The 17,316-nt window shown below is 47.3% G+C and overlaps 1 long non-coding RNA gene across 1 annotated transcript in view; it reads right to left on the minus strand.

The window, feature by feature from the left end:
- Positions 1-2,241: 2,241 nt before the first annotated feature.
- LOC103682608 overlaps positions 2,242-17,316 on the minus strand; it is a 270,667-nt gene continuing 255,592 nt past the window's right edge. The window contains exon 5 of the long non-coding RNA XR_005834949.1: positions 2,242-2,938. This is a non-coding gene — a long non-coding RNA (uncharacterized LOC103682608). The remainder of the gene's footprint in view (positions 2,939-17,316) is intronic.

Below are 17,316 nucleotides of genomic sequence, written 5' to 3' on the forward strand. Positions count from 1 at the left end.
CCCAGACCCTATCAGGTGGGCCTCCCCGAAGCTCTGTCCCCCAGACCCTATCAGGTGGGCCTCCCCGAGGCTCTGTCCCTAACGGGTAGGGAGGCCTGGGGTGCCTCTCAGCCCCAAGGCCTCAGCTCCTTGAGCAGGGCGTGCTGCAGATGGCCCCAAACACCACCAGCCCCAAGGGAGTGGTTTGGCAGGACTTCTGGGAGGGGTGAGCTGGCAGACACCCCAGGGTCAGAGCAGGAGCCCCATCGCCAAGTCTGGAGGCCTTCCTTCTGGAGCCAGAGACTTGTGAAGTTCTGTTCCATGACCATCCCTTGTCCCTTAAACCTGTTCCTGGGGCTACTACCACCCAGCCCTGTCCTCCAGGGACCCTCAGATCATGGCTTTTGGAGCCCAGCTGTCTGATAGACCTAGACCGAGTTCCTTTATTTCTGTGTATTTTGGTTCCTTGCCCTTCAAGTGGGGAAATAATAGTATTTACATGGTGTTGTCATGAGGATCAAACAGTAAACCTGCGCCAAGTTCTTCACCTGGTGCCTGGCACAGACCAAGTTCCCTAAAAAGGACGGCTGTATTCTGGCTTTCATCATTATCCATGCTCTCAGGCACCCTGGGCTGGCCCTCGGACGGGCAGCCTTGGGCCATAGGGTGCCTGGGGGCCCAGATGGAACCAGGTGGTAGGAAGCCCCTGAAGGTGAGAGGCCCTAGATGGAGCAGACCTCAGGGTAGGGGTGGGACTGGGAAGGGGGAGGCTTTCAGCCTGAAGTCTCCTGAGTGGGAGCGGGTCCTTTTGAGACCAGGAACTCCAGAGCGGAGACAAGATTACGCTTATTGCCCCAACCACTCCTCTCCACCTCTGCCTACCCATCTGAACCAGCCAATCCGCCACTGAACAGGACGACTTCCTGGAGGAAGGAGCCTGCAGGGAAGGGGGAGTTTTGTGGAGTCAGGTCCGGATGTGGAAAAGGCATTCGGAGACAGGTGGACCTGGGTCCGAATTCCTTCTCCCGCTTGGTAGCTGTGCGCCTGGGGCCCCCTGTCTCCGCCTCTCCCCGCCTCCGTCTCCCCTCTGCGCTGAAGAAACTGTTCCCTCTTCCCCGTGGGGCGGCCGTGGGGAGTAGCTGGAAGAACTCCTGGTGGCATATAGGTAGGGGCTTAGTGAATAGCCATCTCCTCCCTGCCCCTCCTCTTCCTTCGCCTGCTGCAAGGGCAGCAATTATCTCCCTGTGTTTACGCATGTGCTGCAGGCCTCTCCCCACCCAATTCCTCAGCTCGGAGGTGGAGGTGTTGGGCCGCTGCCTTCCTTCCCACGGCACACAGGCCTGCTCTGTTGCTGGCAAGGAGAGGGCAGGAGGAGGGGGAGGCAGGAGGAGGGGGAGGCAGGCGATGGTTTGGGGCCCAGGGGGAGTGTCTCGGCGCCTGCCCACCACTTCTGGCCTGCTGCTCCAGGCAGCATGCTAATTAAGCCAGGAGGACCCACAGAACAGAATTGCAGACCCCCTGCCTGCCTCCCTCCAGCCCCCAGTGGCCTAGTGTGGAAATCGGCTGCACAGACAGGCCCTTTGCTTGGAGCTTGGGGGTGGGGTAGAGCTGGGCTGAGCGGTGGCCCAGAAAGGAAACAGAGGAGGGGTTGGCAGGGTCTAGGGGAGCCTGGCCTGTTAGCAGGACAGGAATCGGGAGATGTGAGGAGAAGGCCACAATTTCTGCTTGGTCCTGGGTTGTGCTGGGCCTGGTCTGGCCTGGCCCTGCCTGTAAAGGAGGTGTTGACAGAATGATGGGGTGGGAGGTACCCCGATGGGGGCACTGCGGGGCCAGCATGCTGGGAGGTGACTGCCTGGTACCTTATCCAGGGGCTTCTGGCCCGACTACCTAGTGTTGATCGGGATGATTCAGGCACGCTGCCCTCACTTTCCTGAGCCTCATTCTCCTCCTTTCCAAAATGGAGCTGGTAACAAATTCGTCGTTGTAAAAGCATGCCGCTGGAAGGAGGAACACTCGATTCAGAAGGGCGCTTTCCTCTGGGAAGGGTGGGAGGAAGGGGCCCGGGACCGGAGAGGAGTACATAAGTGCCCTGATCTCTATCTGGATTGGTTTGTTTTGTTTTGGGTTTTTTTTTTTTTAAGATTTTATTTGTTTATTTGAGAGGTGGGGGTGGGGATGAGCCAGAGGAGAGACAGAAGGAGAGGGAGAAGCAGATTCCCCACTGAGCAGGGAGCCCGATGTGGGACTCGATCCCAGGACCCCGGAGTTGTGGCCTGAGCTGAAGGCAGATGCTTCACGGACTGAGCCACCCAGGCGTCCCTCTGTCTGGGTTGTTTTCTTCCTAAAGCAAGCTGTGAAACAAATGTGGAAGAACGTTGCAATTTGACAAAGCTGGGCGATAAGTACACAGGCATTTGTTACTTACTCTTTCCTTGCACCTTGTCTGCATGTCCCAACTATTTCATAATCAAACAAATGTCTGGTGACAGCACTCAAAGCGGGATCCAAAATGTGCTGAACCTCAGGTATCCCCTACAGGAGTGGAACTGACGTGACCTGGGCGACTGTGTAAAGAATACTCTAAACCCCAGTGCCAATGGCAACCGTGAGGTCAGCAGGGTATGCGAATCCACTGAGGAGCAAAACACATTCTCCAGATTCACATGCTCCTTCTGTGACATATGGGTTCAAAAAGGCATGTGGAACTGAGGAATAAAGTCATTGTAAATGCAGTAATCCCCCTAGTCCCAGTCTCACTTTCCATGGTTTCAGTGACCTGTGGTCAACTGTGCTCCAGAAGCAGACAATCCTCCTTCTGATGTAGCATCAGAAGATTAGTAGGAGCCTAACGCTACATCACGGTGCTTATGTCACTCACCTCACTTCATGTCATCGCGCAGGCATTTTATCACCTCACGTCATCACAAGAAGTGGAGTGAGTCCAGTACAAGAAGATACTCTGAGAGGGAGAGAATGCGAAACCACATTCTCATAACTTATATTACAGTATATGGTTGTAATTGTTCTATTTTATGATTACTTATTGTTGTCAATCTCTTATTGTGCCTAATTTATAAATTAAACTACCGTATCATAGGTGTGTATGTATAGGAAAAAAACATAGTATATATAGGGTTTGGTACTCTGCACAGTGTCAGGTATCCACAGGGGGTCTTGGACCGTATCCCCCAAGGATAAGAGGGGACTACTGTAGATTCAGTGACTGGAGATGGGGATGGGACCCCCTCCAGGCCTGTTGTAGGGAGAGGGTGTGGCAACAGAAGGCTGCCTCCCCTCTGCCTACTCGACTGCCAACTGCTGGAGCGCTGGGCCAAACGTTATTCTAGTGACCACTTGGATCACCGCTTCTCAACTCTGGCTGCACATTAGAATCAACTGGAAAGCTTTTCCAAATTAGGAATGTCCAGGCCCCACACCCAGAATTCCCAAGCATCTGACTTAATTGGCCTGGGGTGGGGCCTGGACATTCCTAGTTTGGAAAAAGCTCCCCAGGTGATTCTCCTATGTAGCCAGGCCAGAGAACCACTGGGCTTTGGCCAGCAGAGGCTGTTCCCGGAACTCCTCAGCTCTCCCTCTCACCTGCTTTGAGAGAGGGCCCTGGAGCCAGGCACCACCAATTGTCCTGCAGAGGCCAAATCTAGGTGGCCTTCTGCCATCCAAGCCTTTAGAGCACATCCCCCAGAAGTCCTGACCCTCCTCCCCCAGCCCAAGGAGGACTGCTAGTTTTTAAGAGGGTTGAGGAGATGGAAAGGGATCATCTGCCTTCCATGAGGCTGGGTGAGGCTGTACTTAGAAATCATCCAGTCCATTGGCAACTTCTCCATCCACATCTTCTGGGCCTCTGGCCCCAGTGGACACAACAGGCTCCTTCTCAAAACTCCTCCCTTGGCTTCCATGAAGCCCATTGTCTTGATTATTTTCTGGCTGCTCTGGCTATGCCCCCACCCCCCCCCACACACACTGCCTTCTCTGTTTCCTCCTCCTCTCTCTTCACTGACTCATCACAGCCCCTTGGCCCCCACAACGAGGTTCTGGCTTTGGCACACTGTTCCTGCCTTCTCACACACTCTACACCCTTGGCTTCACAGTGCCCCTATAAAAGAGGCTTTTTCCAATTTTTCTCCAGTTCCACTCTTTGCCAAGCTCCAGTCCCACACCCTCAACTATCTGGTGAACATCTTCATCTGGAATTCCCTCTAGCATCTTAAATTCAACACCTCTGAACTAAACTCAGCTCATCCCCCATGTCCCCTCCGCCAGCCGTCTCCTCCAATTTCTGCCTGTGGCACCACTCTCAGTCCAACAAGCTTCGGTCATCCTGAGTCCTTCCTGTCCTTGCTTTCCCTTCCCGTATCCTCCAGCCAATCAGTTGATTTCAGTCCACAGGTTGGTGAGGCTTCACTGGTAATGTCTCCTGTTCTATAGGATTTCCCTCCACCTCTGTCTAGGCCATGCAAACAGCTGCCTCCCCAGTGGCCTTGCTCCTTCTCAGCATTGCTTTCCGATTTGCCAGTGACGGGTGGTAAAGTGTCAAATTCTTCAGCATGGGAGACACAGTCCTGCTCAACTGCCTCCGACTGACCTTTCTAACCCTGAACCCATGGTTCCTGAGGGGAACCTGCCTCACCAGGCACTTGACTTTTATTGAGTACTGGAGCTCCTCTCTGTCCCCCAACAGTCTTGATCTCGCTTGCTCGCATGGCTTGGGTAGGTAAGGGAAGTGAGTCAAGTTGGCTGAGTTGGCAATACAATCAGGAGTGGTGGGGTGTGTGGAGAACTGGAGAAGACATGCCCTGTGTACAGGGGGCAACACTCTTCCACTCCTGCTATTTGTGCCCATGTGGGAATGCGGGCCCAATGTTGCTAGATCCCGAGCAATTTCCTGAGTGAAGCCAGAACTCCGAAACTTGAAGGTGAGATATCTATGTTTTTTAATGTTAGCAAATCATTCTTTTTTTTTTTAAGTAAATTGTTTTACTGGGCCACACAAAATATGTCTGTGACTGGGTGCTACTCATTGACTCCAGTCTTGCAATACCCAGTCTCTCCTCACACCCATCCCCTGCTCGGGGTACCCTCCCTGCCCCCTGTATCCCAAGCCTCCCTAGTCTTCAAGGCCCAGTTCAAGTCCCACCAAGCTGGCCAAGCCCTCATGGCCACCTCAGTCTGCTCCAACTTCCTGTGACCTTTTAACATTCAACATCATGTAACTGCAGCCAGCTAGGGTGCTTAGGAAGGCGACAGAGCAGAGTTCAGAGGTTGCGAGTGTGGAACTATATAGTTCGGCTGCCTGGATTTGAATTCTGGCTTAGCTACTTATGGGCTGTGTGACCTAAGGCAAGTTTTTTGCCTTCTTTGTGACCCAGTTTCTCTTTCGTGGGGCAGTAATAAGGATTAAATGGGATAATCCATAAGAAGGACTTGGAACAGCCCCCAGTTTATAATAAACACTCAATAAATGTTAGCGCTTATTATTATCACTGCTTGGGGTTGTTCACTTGACATTTACAGATTCAGTATTGCCTGTTAAATAATAAAGTTAGAGAGGACAGGAAGCACGCCTTATAGCTTGTGTGGCCTCCCCCATCTGCGCCCCGAACGCTCTACCACTGAACCCCTCTACACCTAGTTCACACCCAGCAACACAATCGACGCTTAGGAAAATGCTGGTTGTAACAGATCGAGCTAAGTCAGCGAGCATATGTTGTATATCGACTCTGTGCCAGGCACTGTGGTAGGTGCCAGTGCCAAAGCACAGGAAAACCAGCGCCAGCCATAGCGTCAGGTGCCCCAGAGGCTGCTGCTTCCTAGCCACCTCAGCGCCAGCCGATGACGTCACCTCCCTGACCTTGAGGTCAGTATCTGGAAGATGTTAAGAATGCCTACCACATGGGGTTACAGGGGGGCACTAGAAGTGAGGTGTGGGTATCCCTGTCTCAACTTAGGTAATCTTTCTTTGAGATTCAAATGAAAGTACTCAAGTGTCAGTTAATGGCGGGGAAAGTACATCCATCCCAGTGGGACCCTGGCAGCTTGGCCTCCTCTCCTAGAGCCCTTGGCTCAGAGTCTATTGCTCTGAAGAGGTTCATCTACAGATGGCTTCACTGTGCCACTGCCCCACAGGTTCTGTCTCCAGCCACCGGGTGTGTGTGTGTGTGTGTGTGTGTGTGTGTGGCAGACTTGACTGAAGGCTGGAGAAGATAGAGGGGCTGAAGTCATGGAATCACAAGCAACATTAAAATGAATTTTAGGGGGCACCTGGGCACCTGGGTGGCTCAGTCAGTTAAGCGTCTGCCTTCGGCTCAGGTCATGATCCCAGGGTCCTGGGATCAGCCCCGCATTGGGCTCCCTGCTCGGTGGGGAATCTGCTTCTCCCTCTCCCTCTGCCCGCCGCTCCCCCTGCCTGTGCCCTCTCTCTCACTCTCTCTCTCTGTGTCAAATAAGTAAATAAAATCTTTTTAAAAAATAAGAATAAAAAATAAATAAAATGAGTTTTATACACTGTTTTTTACAAAGTTCCCTGCTAGGCCCACTCTCCACTCCCCATTCTTTTACTACGCTCTGGTAACTAAAAAAAATGTACCTATTTTTTATATATTATATATATATATTATAGTTTATATATATCATATATAATAATATATTATTATATTTATATTTTAAAATATTATATATTTTATATTTTATATATAAATATGTTATATTTATATATAATATATAATATATATATATATATATATATATATATATATATATATTCCTTCCTTCTCACTTCACTATACTGAGCAAATTGACTTTTTTCAGCTCCTGCTCTGACAGAGCTTCAAGACCACCTTTGTACACCCCCAACTCGTTAATGTGGTCCACTTAAGAGTGGACCACCTGCTTTCTCTCTCACCCTTTCTCTTTGCCCTGGAGAGGAAGGCAGCAGTATTGAAACGTATCCCCCCTCACACCCCCTATGTGAATTTTGCTTCATTCCCTTGAATGCCAGAAGTGACTATAGTCACTTGTGTTAAAACAGTTTGTTTCTTTCATCACACGTGTGTGTCAGCGGGACACATCTTCCGCAGTGCCTGGCCTGTAAGAGGTGTCAATACGTGGCGGCTACACTTACCCCCAGCCTACCCTTCAGGTTCTGAAACCCTGAGAAGAGAGAGATGTGATTTCTGCCTTCACCCTACTCAAGAGCTCACGGTCCACAGCGGGAGAGGAAGGGCCAGACTTGCAAACCTGTGCTAGCCCAGCGATCTGTACCAAGTGCCATTTACAGGAGTGGACAGGATGGGGGAAGCCATCTGACCTGGGGCTATTCGGAATTCAGCAGGCACGGAAAGTGACGTTTGAGCTGTGAGTCTAAGGCTGCCTTGGGGGGAAGGGTGGGGAGCATCAGGTGGTCCACAGTGGCCGAGGCGGAGTGGGGGCATGAAGGCCAGTGATGGGAGGTGGGATAGGTTGGAGCCAGACTGTGACTAGCCTTGATGAAGGCCAGGCTAAAGAATTTGGACTTCATCCTATAGACAGTAATGAGCCATCAGAGGGTTTTGTAAGTAGGGGAGTAACCTGATCAGAGCTGTGTTTAAGGAAGATTAATTAAAAATAATGTCTGGTGTGTTTAATTCACGGCTAGCCCTGGGCTTTGGAAGAGACCGGAGATGAAGAAAACAAGGCCCCTGATGAACAGGCGATTCAGAAAATAATGGCCAATAAACATATGAAAAGATGTTCAACCCCCACTAGAACGCAAAGAAATGCAAATTAAAGCAACAATGAGATACCATATTTGGCCTATCAAATTAGCAGGGATTAAAAATGATAAGACTTGATGCCATAGAGGGTTTTGTGAGAGCAGCCCCAGCGCACACTGAGGAGAGAGGTGTGGGGGTGACAGCCAAAACAAATCACTCCGGCCTTTCAGAAGAGATACAAGAAGCTTTGTAAAAGTGCACATTGTGTGACCCAGAAATTCCATTTCTAGGTATCTCTCCTAAAGACGTCGTTGTAGATGGGAGCAAAAATTTATGCCCCAAATGTCCCAGCCCTGGATGTTATCTATAAAAGCAAATAACTGAATTGAACGGGGGAAGTGTTAGAGCTGCATGATGGTGGCCTCCGAGACGGGACCTTAACCATTTCTGAATCCTCAAAGGCTGGAGGCAGAGAAACAAAACCACTATTTCTTTTTTTAAAATGCCTCTGTGGCGCTGCCCGGGTCTCTAAAGCGAGCCGCTGAAATTTGTCCTGGGGGCAGACGGTGTCTTTGTTCTGCCGGGACCGCAGGCAGGCAGGCTTCTTGGTCATGCAGATGTACCTCAAGTACCTATTCATTGTCTTGGGGAGGCCCTGACTCCGTATGCAGATGCTATAAACAGTGCCGGTAGGAATTCTGTTTAATAATATAAAAGGCTGGCTTCATTGTGGGCTGGGCCGCATCTCCACAGAATCTCTTGTGATGGTAAATGATTTTCAGCTTCCTCTGGCCGGGCTTTGAGACAGCACGGGGGCAGGTAGGGCGGGGGTCGATGACAGCTCTGGCATGGGAATAAAAAGGACAGAAGAAAAGAGTCTTGGGTTTGAGGAGGATAGGGTCCCAGCAACGCGGCGGCAGTCTGGATTAGAGACCCTGACCGCCAGCAGTGAGCCCTGGGAAAGGGCAGAGACTCTCAGAGCAAGAAGGCTGCTACCAATTCTAATTTCCCATGCCGGTGCTACCCCAAGACAAGTTCTGTACATTTGATGATTTTAGGTGGTACATAGAGGAAAAACAAGTTTAATTCTTGCTGAGGATGAAGCTCAAGTTTAAAAGGATGATTGAAGGCCCACATTAGATACTGGGCTAGGTGGAACATGAATATGTAAAGTCTTGAGGGTGGTTGCAATTAGCTGACGTTTGGGAGGAGGTACTCTGTGTTGTGTGGCAGTCACTGAGGACATTGATAAGCTATAGCATGTTAGCCTTGGCTATATGTTGGAAAATCGAGACAGATGCTATCGTCCACATGTGGGCCTAGGGGTACAGAAACGGCCACAGCAGCACAGAGGGAGAAGTGGGGATGAGGGTGCCACAGGGGACAGAGAGAATCCCAAAGCAGTGGGTAGGGGCTGCAGGTGACAAAGGATAAGCCAAAGGACAGAATCCCTGGGACACTAGAATTGTCAACTCAGAAACACAAGAAACAACAGGTGTTGGTGAGGATATGGAGAAAAAGGAACAATCACAAAGTGTTGGTAGGAATGCAAATGTGCAGACCCTGTGGAAAACAGTATGGAGGTCCTCCAAAAGTGAGGAGGAGGGGGGTGGGGGACTGGGATAGGCCGGTGATGGGTATTAAGGAGGGCACATATTGCATGGTGCACTGGGTGTTATATGCAAGTAATGAATCATGGAAAACTACATCAAAAACTAAGGATGTACTGTATAGTGACTAACATAACATAATAAAAAATTATTATAAAAAAAGTGAGAAATAGAACTACCCTACGATCCAGCAAATGTATTACCAGGTATTTATCCAAAGAATACAACAACACTAGTTCAAAGGGATACATGCATTCCTCTGTTTATAGCAGCATTATTTACAGTAGCCAAGATACGGAAGCAGCCCAAGTGTCCATCGATGGATGAATGGATAAAGAAGAAGTGAGATACACACACACACGCGTGCGCGCGCGCACGCATGCATTGGAAAATTATGCAGCCATAAAAAGGATGAAATCTTGCCATTTGCAGCAACATGGATGGAGCCAGAGAGCATTATGCTAAGCAAAATAAGTCAGTCAGAGAAAGATAAATACCATATAATTTCACTCATATGTGGAATTTAAGAAACAAAAGAAACAGACAAGGGGTGCCTGGGTGGTGCAGTCGGGTAAGTGACTAGCTCTTGGTTTTGGCTCAGATCATGATCTCAGGGTCATGGGATTGAGCCTGTGTCAGGCAGAGCGGAGTCTACTTAAGACTCTCTCTGCCCCTCCTCCCATGTGCTCACTCACGTGCATTCACACACACACACTCTCTCTCTCTCTTTCTAAATAAATAAATACATCTTGGAGTGCCTAGGTGGCTCAGTTGGTTAAGCGTCTGCCTTCGGCTCAGGTCATGATCCCAACATCCTGGGATTGAGCCCCACATCAGGCTCTCTGTTCAGCCGGGAACCTGCTTCTCCTTCTCCCCCTCCCCCACTCATGCTTGCGTGTGCACTCTCTCTCTCTCTCTCCCTTTCTGAAACAAATAAATAAAATCTTAAAATAAACAAGTTAATTAATTAATTAATCTTTTTTTTAAAAAAACAAATAGATATGGAAAAAGAGAGAGAGAGAGGTACAAACCAAGAAATAGAGATCCAACTGATGGTTACCAGAGGGAAGGTGGATGGGGGCTTGGGAATAATAAGTGATGGGGATTAAGGAGGGCACTTGTCATAATGAGCACTGGGTATTGTATCTAAGTGTTGAATCACTATATTGCACACCTGAAACTAATATTACACTGTATGTTAACTAGCTGGAATCTAAATAAAAACTTACAAAACAAGAACTGTGAACTCAGAGGGGGCTCTAGGCTCCATCTCCACACCCAGATGGGCTCTCAGACTAGAGCTATTTGGCTTTTCAGAGTGATTGCACAAGGCTGGAGAACTGGAGAACCTGGAGATCTCCTAAATGCGTAGGATATCCAGGCTATCCAGATGGTCAGGCAACCATTCAACACCATGGTTTACAAAGCATTTCTGATGGTGTAAAGAGAGACCGATGAAAGATAGTGAAGTGAGAAAGAGGAACACAAAACTGTAGCTAGCACAATACAACCTTAATTACCTTAAGCAAACAAATTAGACTGGAAGGGAATAACCCAAACATTATCAGTGAATATCACAGAGATGGGAGCCCTGAGGAAAAGTCCTGGACTGCCAGTCAGAGGAGTTCAAGAGACAGACATGTTTCAATCAGGGATGGAAGAAGTCGAATTTTGCAGGGTTACTCCATTCATTGCCATTCCAGGAAGAGTATGTCAAAGGCCTGGGATGTGAGAAGCCTAACATGCTGGATCCTAGATGTTGCTTATGATCAGATCTATGTGACTTACCAGAGACCTTGAGCTACTGAACAGAGGATGTATTACAGGGAGTTAGAAGAAGGGAAAGAAGTTAGAAGTTGCCTACAGCCCTCCAAGACAAGTGACTAGGTTCTGTACTCCTGTGAGGCAAAGGGGAAAGAAAGAAGGGGCAGCGGGTTCAATAAATATTAAGGAGGTAGAATCTAAGGGACGTGGTGACAAAATTGTATGTGGGTGAGGCCGAGAGTGGCCTGAAGGAGGGCACCCAGGTTTCTGCAAGGGTTTGGACCCCTAGGTGGGGCAGGAGGCCTGGCTCTAGACACACATGGCACAGGACCATGCCAAGGGAAGGCAGAAGCTGTGCTTGCGTCCTTACGGCTTCACTACCAAGGAGGAAACAGAATTCCTCCCAACACCGCTGATTAGGAGGGTCTCAGAGAAGGACTCCGATTGGCTGGCTTGGGTCACATGCTCACTGCTGTGGCCTATCAGGTTGGATCTATTATACAAAGAAGGATGAAAAAGAGTCCAGAAAGGTTGAAAATAATAATTGCCACAGATTCACTGGACTGGAAAGCTAGAGTGAAGCTTAACTCTAAATATGGCCTTTGACTAATACAACTTCATCTACATGTGACTGCAGAGAAAGAAGGTTATCAGATCAGAAGCTCAAGTTAAAATATCACCAACTCCATTCTTGCCTCCAAACTGCCAATCTGTCACCTCTTTCCGCTCTGCCACTGCCCAAGGTCAGGTCCTCAACATCTCTAACCTGGCCTCTTGCCCCCAGATCCTTGCTGCTCTCCCTACCCCCCAGGTCTGTTCACACAAAACGATTGTGCACACTACTGTTGTCACAGGGACAGTCAGACTGGATCAGAGGCAATGTAGCTCAGTGACTAGGAATGTGAGCTGTTTCTAAGTCCAGGACCAGATGTCCTCACAGGCAAATTCTATCAATCAGTTAAAGAAGAGTTAATACCTATTCCTCTCAAACTATTACAAAAAATAGAAGAGGAAGGAAAACTTCAAAATTCATTCTATGAGGTCAGCATTACCCTGATACCAAAACCAGATAAAGATACCACCAAAAAAGAGAAAAATAGGCCCAATAACTCTGATGAACATAGATGCAAAAATCCTCAACAAAATACTAGCAAATCAAATCCAACAATACATGAAAAAAGATCACTCACCACGATCAAGTGGGATTTATTCCCAGGTTGCTAGGGTTGTTCAATATTTTCAAATCGATCAACGTGATACCTCACGTCAAGAAGACAAAGGATAAAAACCATACAATCATTTTGATAGATGCAGAAAAGACATTTGACAAAGTACAACATCCATTTGTGATTTTAAAAAAACCGTCAACAAAGTATATCTAGAGGGAACTTACCTCAACATAATGAAGGCCATCTATGAAAAACCCACAAATAACATCATCCTTAATGGGGAAAAACTGAACTTCCCCTAAGTTCAGGAACAAGACAGGGATGTCCACTCTCACCACTTTTATTCAACACAGTATGAAAGTCATAGCCAAAACAATTAGACAACAAAAAGAAGTCATCCAAATTGGTAAGGAAGAAGTCAGACTGTCATTCTTTGCAGATGACATGATACTCTATATAGAAAACATGGAAGACTCCACCAAAAAGCTACTAGAACTGATACACAAATTCAGTAAAGTTGTGGGATACTAGGGGCACCTGGGTGGCTCAGTCCCTTGGGGGTCTGCCTTCGGCTCGGGTCATGATCCCAGGGTCCTGGGATTAAGCCCTACGTTGGGCTCCCTGCTAAGTAGGGGAGTCTGCTTCTCCCTCTCCCTCTGCCCTGGCTCATGCTCTCTCTCTCTCTCTCACTCACTCTTTCTCTCTCTCAAATAAAGTCTTTTAAAAATAAAAATAAATTTTAAAAAAGTTGCAGGATACTAAATCAATGTGCAGAAATCTGTTGCATTCCTATATACTGATAATGAAGAGTAGAAAGTGAAATTAAGATAACAATCCCATTTACAATTGCACCAGAAACAACAAAATATCTAGGAATAACCTTAGCCAAAGAAGTGAAAGACCTGTACTCTGAAAACTATAAAACACTGATGAAAGAAATTGAGGATGACCCAAAGAAATGGAAAGACCTTCCATGCTCATGGATTGGAAGGACAAACGCTGTTAAAATGTCTGTACTACCCAAAGCAATCTTCACATTTAATGCAATCCCTATCAAAATACCACCAGCATTTTTCACAGAGCTAGAACAAATAATCCTAAAATTTGCATGGAACCATGAAAGACTCTGAATAGTCAAAGGAACCTTGAAAAAGAAAGGCAAAGCTAGAGGCATCACAATTCCAGACTTCAAGTTATGTTACCAAGCCGTAGTGATCAGGACAGTATGGTACTGGCATAAAAATAGCCACATAGATCAATAGAACAGAATAGAAAACCCAGAAATAAATCCATAATCATATGGTTAATTGGCCTTGGACAAAGCAGGAAAGAATATGCAATGGGAAAAAGACGGTCTCTTCAACAAATGGTGTTGGGAAAACTGGACAGCAACATGCAAAAGAATGAACAGGACCACGTTCTTACACCATACACAAAAAATAAATTCAAAATGGATTAAGGACCTAAATGTGGGGCCTAAAACCATAAAAATCCTTGAAGAGAGTGCAGGCAGTAATTTCTCTGACATCAGCTAGCAACATCTTTCTAGATATGTTTCCTGAGGCAAGAGAAATAAAAGCAAAAATAAACTATTGGGACTTCATCAAAATAAAAAGCTTCTGTACAGAGAAGGAAACAATCAGCAAGACTAAAAGGCAACCTATGGAATGGGAGAAGATATTTGCAAATGACATATCTGTTGAAGGGTTGGTGTCCAAAATATATGAATAACTTACTTATACAACTGACCACCCAAAACCCAAATAATCCAATTAAAAATGTGCAGAACACATGAATAAATATTTCTCTAAAGAAGACATACGGATGGCCAACAGACACATAAAAAGAGGCTCAACATTACTCATCATCAGGGAAATGCAAATCAAAACCACAATGAAGTAATCACCTCACACCTGTCAGAATGGTTAAAATAAAAAAAACTCCAGAAACAACAAGTGTTGGTGAGGATGTGGAGAAAAAGGGACCCTCTTGCACTACTGGTGAGAATGCAAACTGGTGCAGCCAGTGAGGAAAACAGTATGGAGTTTCCTCAGAAAGTTAGAAATAGAACTACCCTACGATCCAGGAATCATATTACCGTGTATTTACCCCCCGAATTCAAAAACATTAATTCAAAGGGATCCATGCACCCCACGTGTATTGCAGCATTATTTACCATAGCCAAATTATGGAAGCAGCCCAAGTAACGATCAGTAGATGAATGGATAAAGAAGATGTGGTGTGTGTGTGTGTGTGTGTGTGTGTGTGTGTGTGCACGCGCACGCACGCACTTGTGTATAACGGAATATTATTCGGCCATAAAAAGAATGAAATCTTGCCATTTGCAATGACATGGATAGAGCTAGCGAACATAAGGCTAAGCAAAATAAGTCAATCAGAGAAAGATAAAAGCATGTGATTTCACTCATATGTGGAATTTAAGAAACAAAACAAATGGGGGCGCCTGGGTGGCACAGCGGTTAAGCGTCTGCCTTCGGCTCAGGGTGTGATCCTGGCGTTATGGGATCGAGCCCCACATCAGGCTCCTCCGCTATGAGCCTGCTTCTTCCTCTCCCACTCCCCCTGCTTGTGTTCCCTCTCTCGCTGGCTGTCTCCATCTCTGTCAAATAAATAAAAAAAAAATCTTAAAAAAAAAGAAACAAAACAAATGAACAAAGGGGAAAAAATAAGAGAGAGAAAGAGGTGCAAACCAAGAAACAGACTGTTAACGCTAGAGAACAAAGTGATGATTACCGGAGGAGAGGTGGGGGGGTGGCATAGGTGAAGGGGATTAAGAGCACACTTACCATAATGAGCACTGAGTAATGTATAGAATTATTGAATCACTATATTGTGCACCTGCAACTAATATAATACTGTATGCTAACTATACTGCAATTAACATTAAAAACATAATAAAAAAAATAAAAGAATGGGAGCTATACCTGAGTGTAGATACTAGCTCTGCTACTTACTAGCTTAGCTACCTGAGTGATTTGCTTTACCCCCCTGGGCTTTAGTTTCCCTAGGAACCTTCAAAAGCTTGTAAGGACTAAATGAGTTAGTATTTGCAAGGTGCTTAAAGCAGGCTCTAACATGTAGCAAGCACTATGAAAGTGTTGTCAAAGATATGACTCTGTCGGGGCACCTGGGTGGCTCAGTCGGTTAAGCATCTGCCTTTGGCTCAGGTCATGATCCCAGAGTCCTGGGATCAAGTCTTGCATCAGGTTCCCTGCTGAGCAGGGAGTCTGCTTCTCCCTCTGCCCTTCACCCCGCTCTCTCTCTTGCTTGCTCTCAAATAAATAAAATCCTTAAAAAAATATGACTCCATCATTCCCCCCACTGAAAACCCAATTTACATCCTCTGCCTCTCATAAACTCACCCCCTCCATAAAGACATCCCCACCCGCTCCTCCCTGGCCTGCAAAGAAGCTTCGCTGTACCAAGCCACACCTCCCTCTGCACATCAGTCTCCCTTGGGGGTCAGGGGCTGTCTGATCTGTAGCCTGGCCCCCAGCACAGAGCCCAGCGCCTGGCACAAAAGCGGGCCCTTGGTAAATGCTTCGTGCTTTACAAAGTGTTCTTCACATCTGCGATCTCACTTACACCACACGCTGGTCCCGTAGGCAGAATGGGTGTTATTGATAGACAGCGAAGCTGAAGTTCTAGGAAGTAAAGGGGGCACAGCCAGGACACGGCAGGGCTAGGTACGAGCTTGGATGTTCTGCTGTCAAAACAGGGGGAAAAGAGCCCCAGTGTAAGGGTTAGTGGCGCCCATTTCCAGTTCTATTTCTTCCGTTTCTTCGTTTCAAGCCTGCCTGCAGTTTCCTCACCTTCATCCTGAAGGGGTTGGACGAGAAGGGACCTGACAGCCCTTCTAGCTGCAGCATTCTGTCAGTGGCTGGCTGCTGCTCCCTCAAACCACCTCCCTAGTCCTGCATAGCTGCTTCACACCTGAAATCAGCCCCTAGGAGAATAAATGACCCTGGGGAACAGGAGGGGTAGGGAGAGGTGACGGTGCTGGCTAGGCCCCAGTGGAGGCTGAGCAGTTGAAGGACTCATTAGATGTTAATGAACTGCAATTGAGCATATTGATTACCTCTCAAATGATTTCCTCCTAATTCAGTCCTCCAGGGTCAACAGGCCCCTGGCTTCCCTGGGCTTTCTGCCCACCTTCCTAACTAAATAGTTAAGGGCTTCATGTAAGTGCTGCCAGGCTCCGGGGGAACAGGGCAGCAAGTGTGGAAATGCTAAGGTAGAAGCCCCCACCTCTGCCTCACTACCCTTTCAGCCTTCACTTCTTACCTGGTCAGGACCAGCTTCCTGAGTGTGCTACCAGTGCAGTCCACGGGGCTCCCACACTTGGTGCAATGCTTTGCTGTCCCTGCTGTGAAATTCTTAAATTTTGATCAAGAGGCCCCGCATTTGTATTTTGCACTGGGCCTTGCAAATTATATAGCATACAGGCACAGAATAGAGAGAGAGTTATGCAAATGGCGCCCACTAGAGCATGCAAAATGGCCACCCTGGCTGTGAGGACCTCTCAAGCCCATAAGTTTAGTCCCCTGGATTGATGCCCAGAGATGGAAATACACTTGCACAAGGTCACACAGCCTAGGCAGTCTGAGGATTATAATACAAATTGCCTTTCATTTTTCTTCCCTGTAGACTTGCTCACAATTTAAGATCCTCCACACTTCCTTAGAACAAACTCTTGGATGAGGTCACTCCTGCCACCCTTATTTGATAACTGATCTTGTAAGTGCTCAGGGCTAGAGATCTGTGAGGAGCTTCAGTACCACTTACCCCACAGTCACTCCCATTGGATAAAATGGGCTCTTTCTAGTTTCCCTCTCAGATGCCCATGCTTGCTCGCCTCCGGTTCCAGAGAGCTCATTACCTCACATGGCAAACCATTTTACTGTTACGCAGCCATAACTTTTAGGACAAGTCTTTAAGAAAATCATGTAAGAATTTACTTCCTTATAATATTTTCCCCTTTGATTCTAATTATTTTCTTGAGGAACACGGAGAATTAAGTCAGCACTATCTCAACACTGAGTTGAGAGACAGCAGAGCAGCTTT

The sequence above is a fragment of the Ursus maritimus genome (assembly GCF_017311325.1).
Source record: "Ursus maritimus isolate PB19 chromosome X unlocalized genomic scaffold, ASM1731132v1 scaffold_X1, whole genome shotgun sequence".
NCBI lineage: Eukaryota > Metazoa > Chordata > Mammalia > Carnivora > Ursidae > Ursus > Ursus maritimus.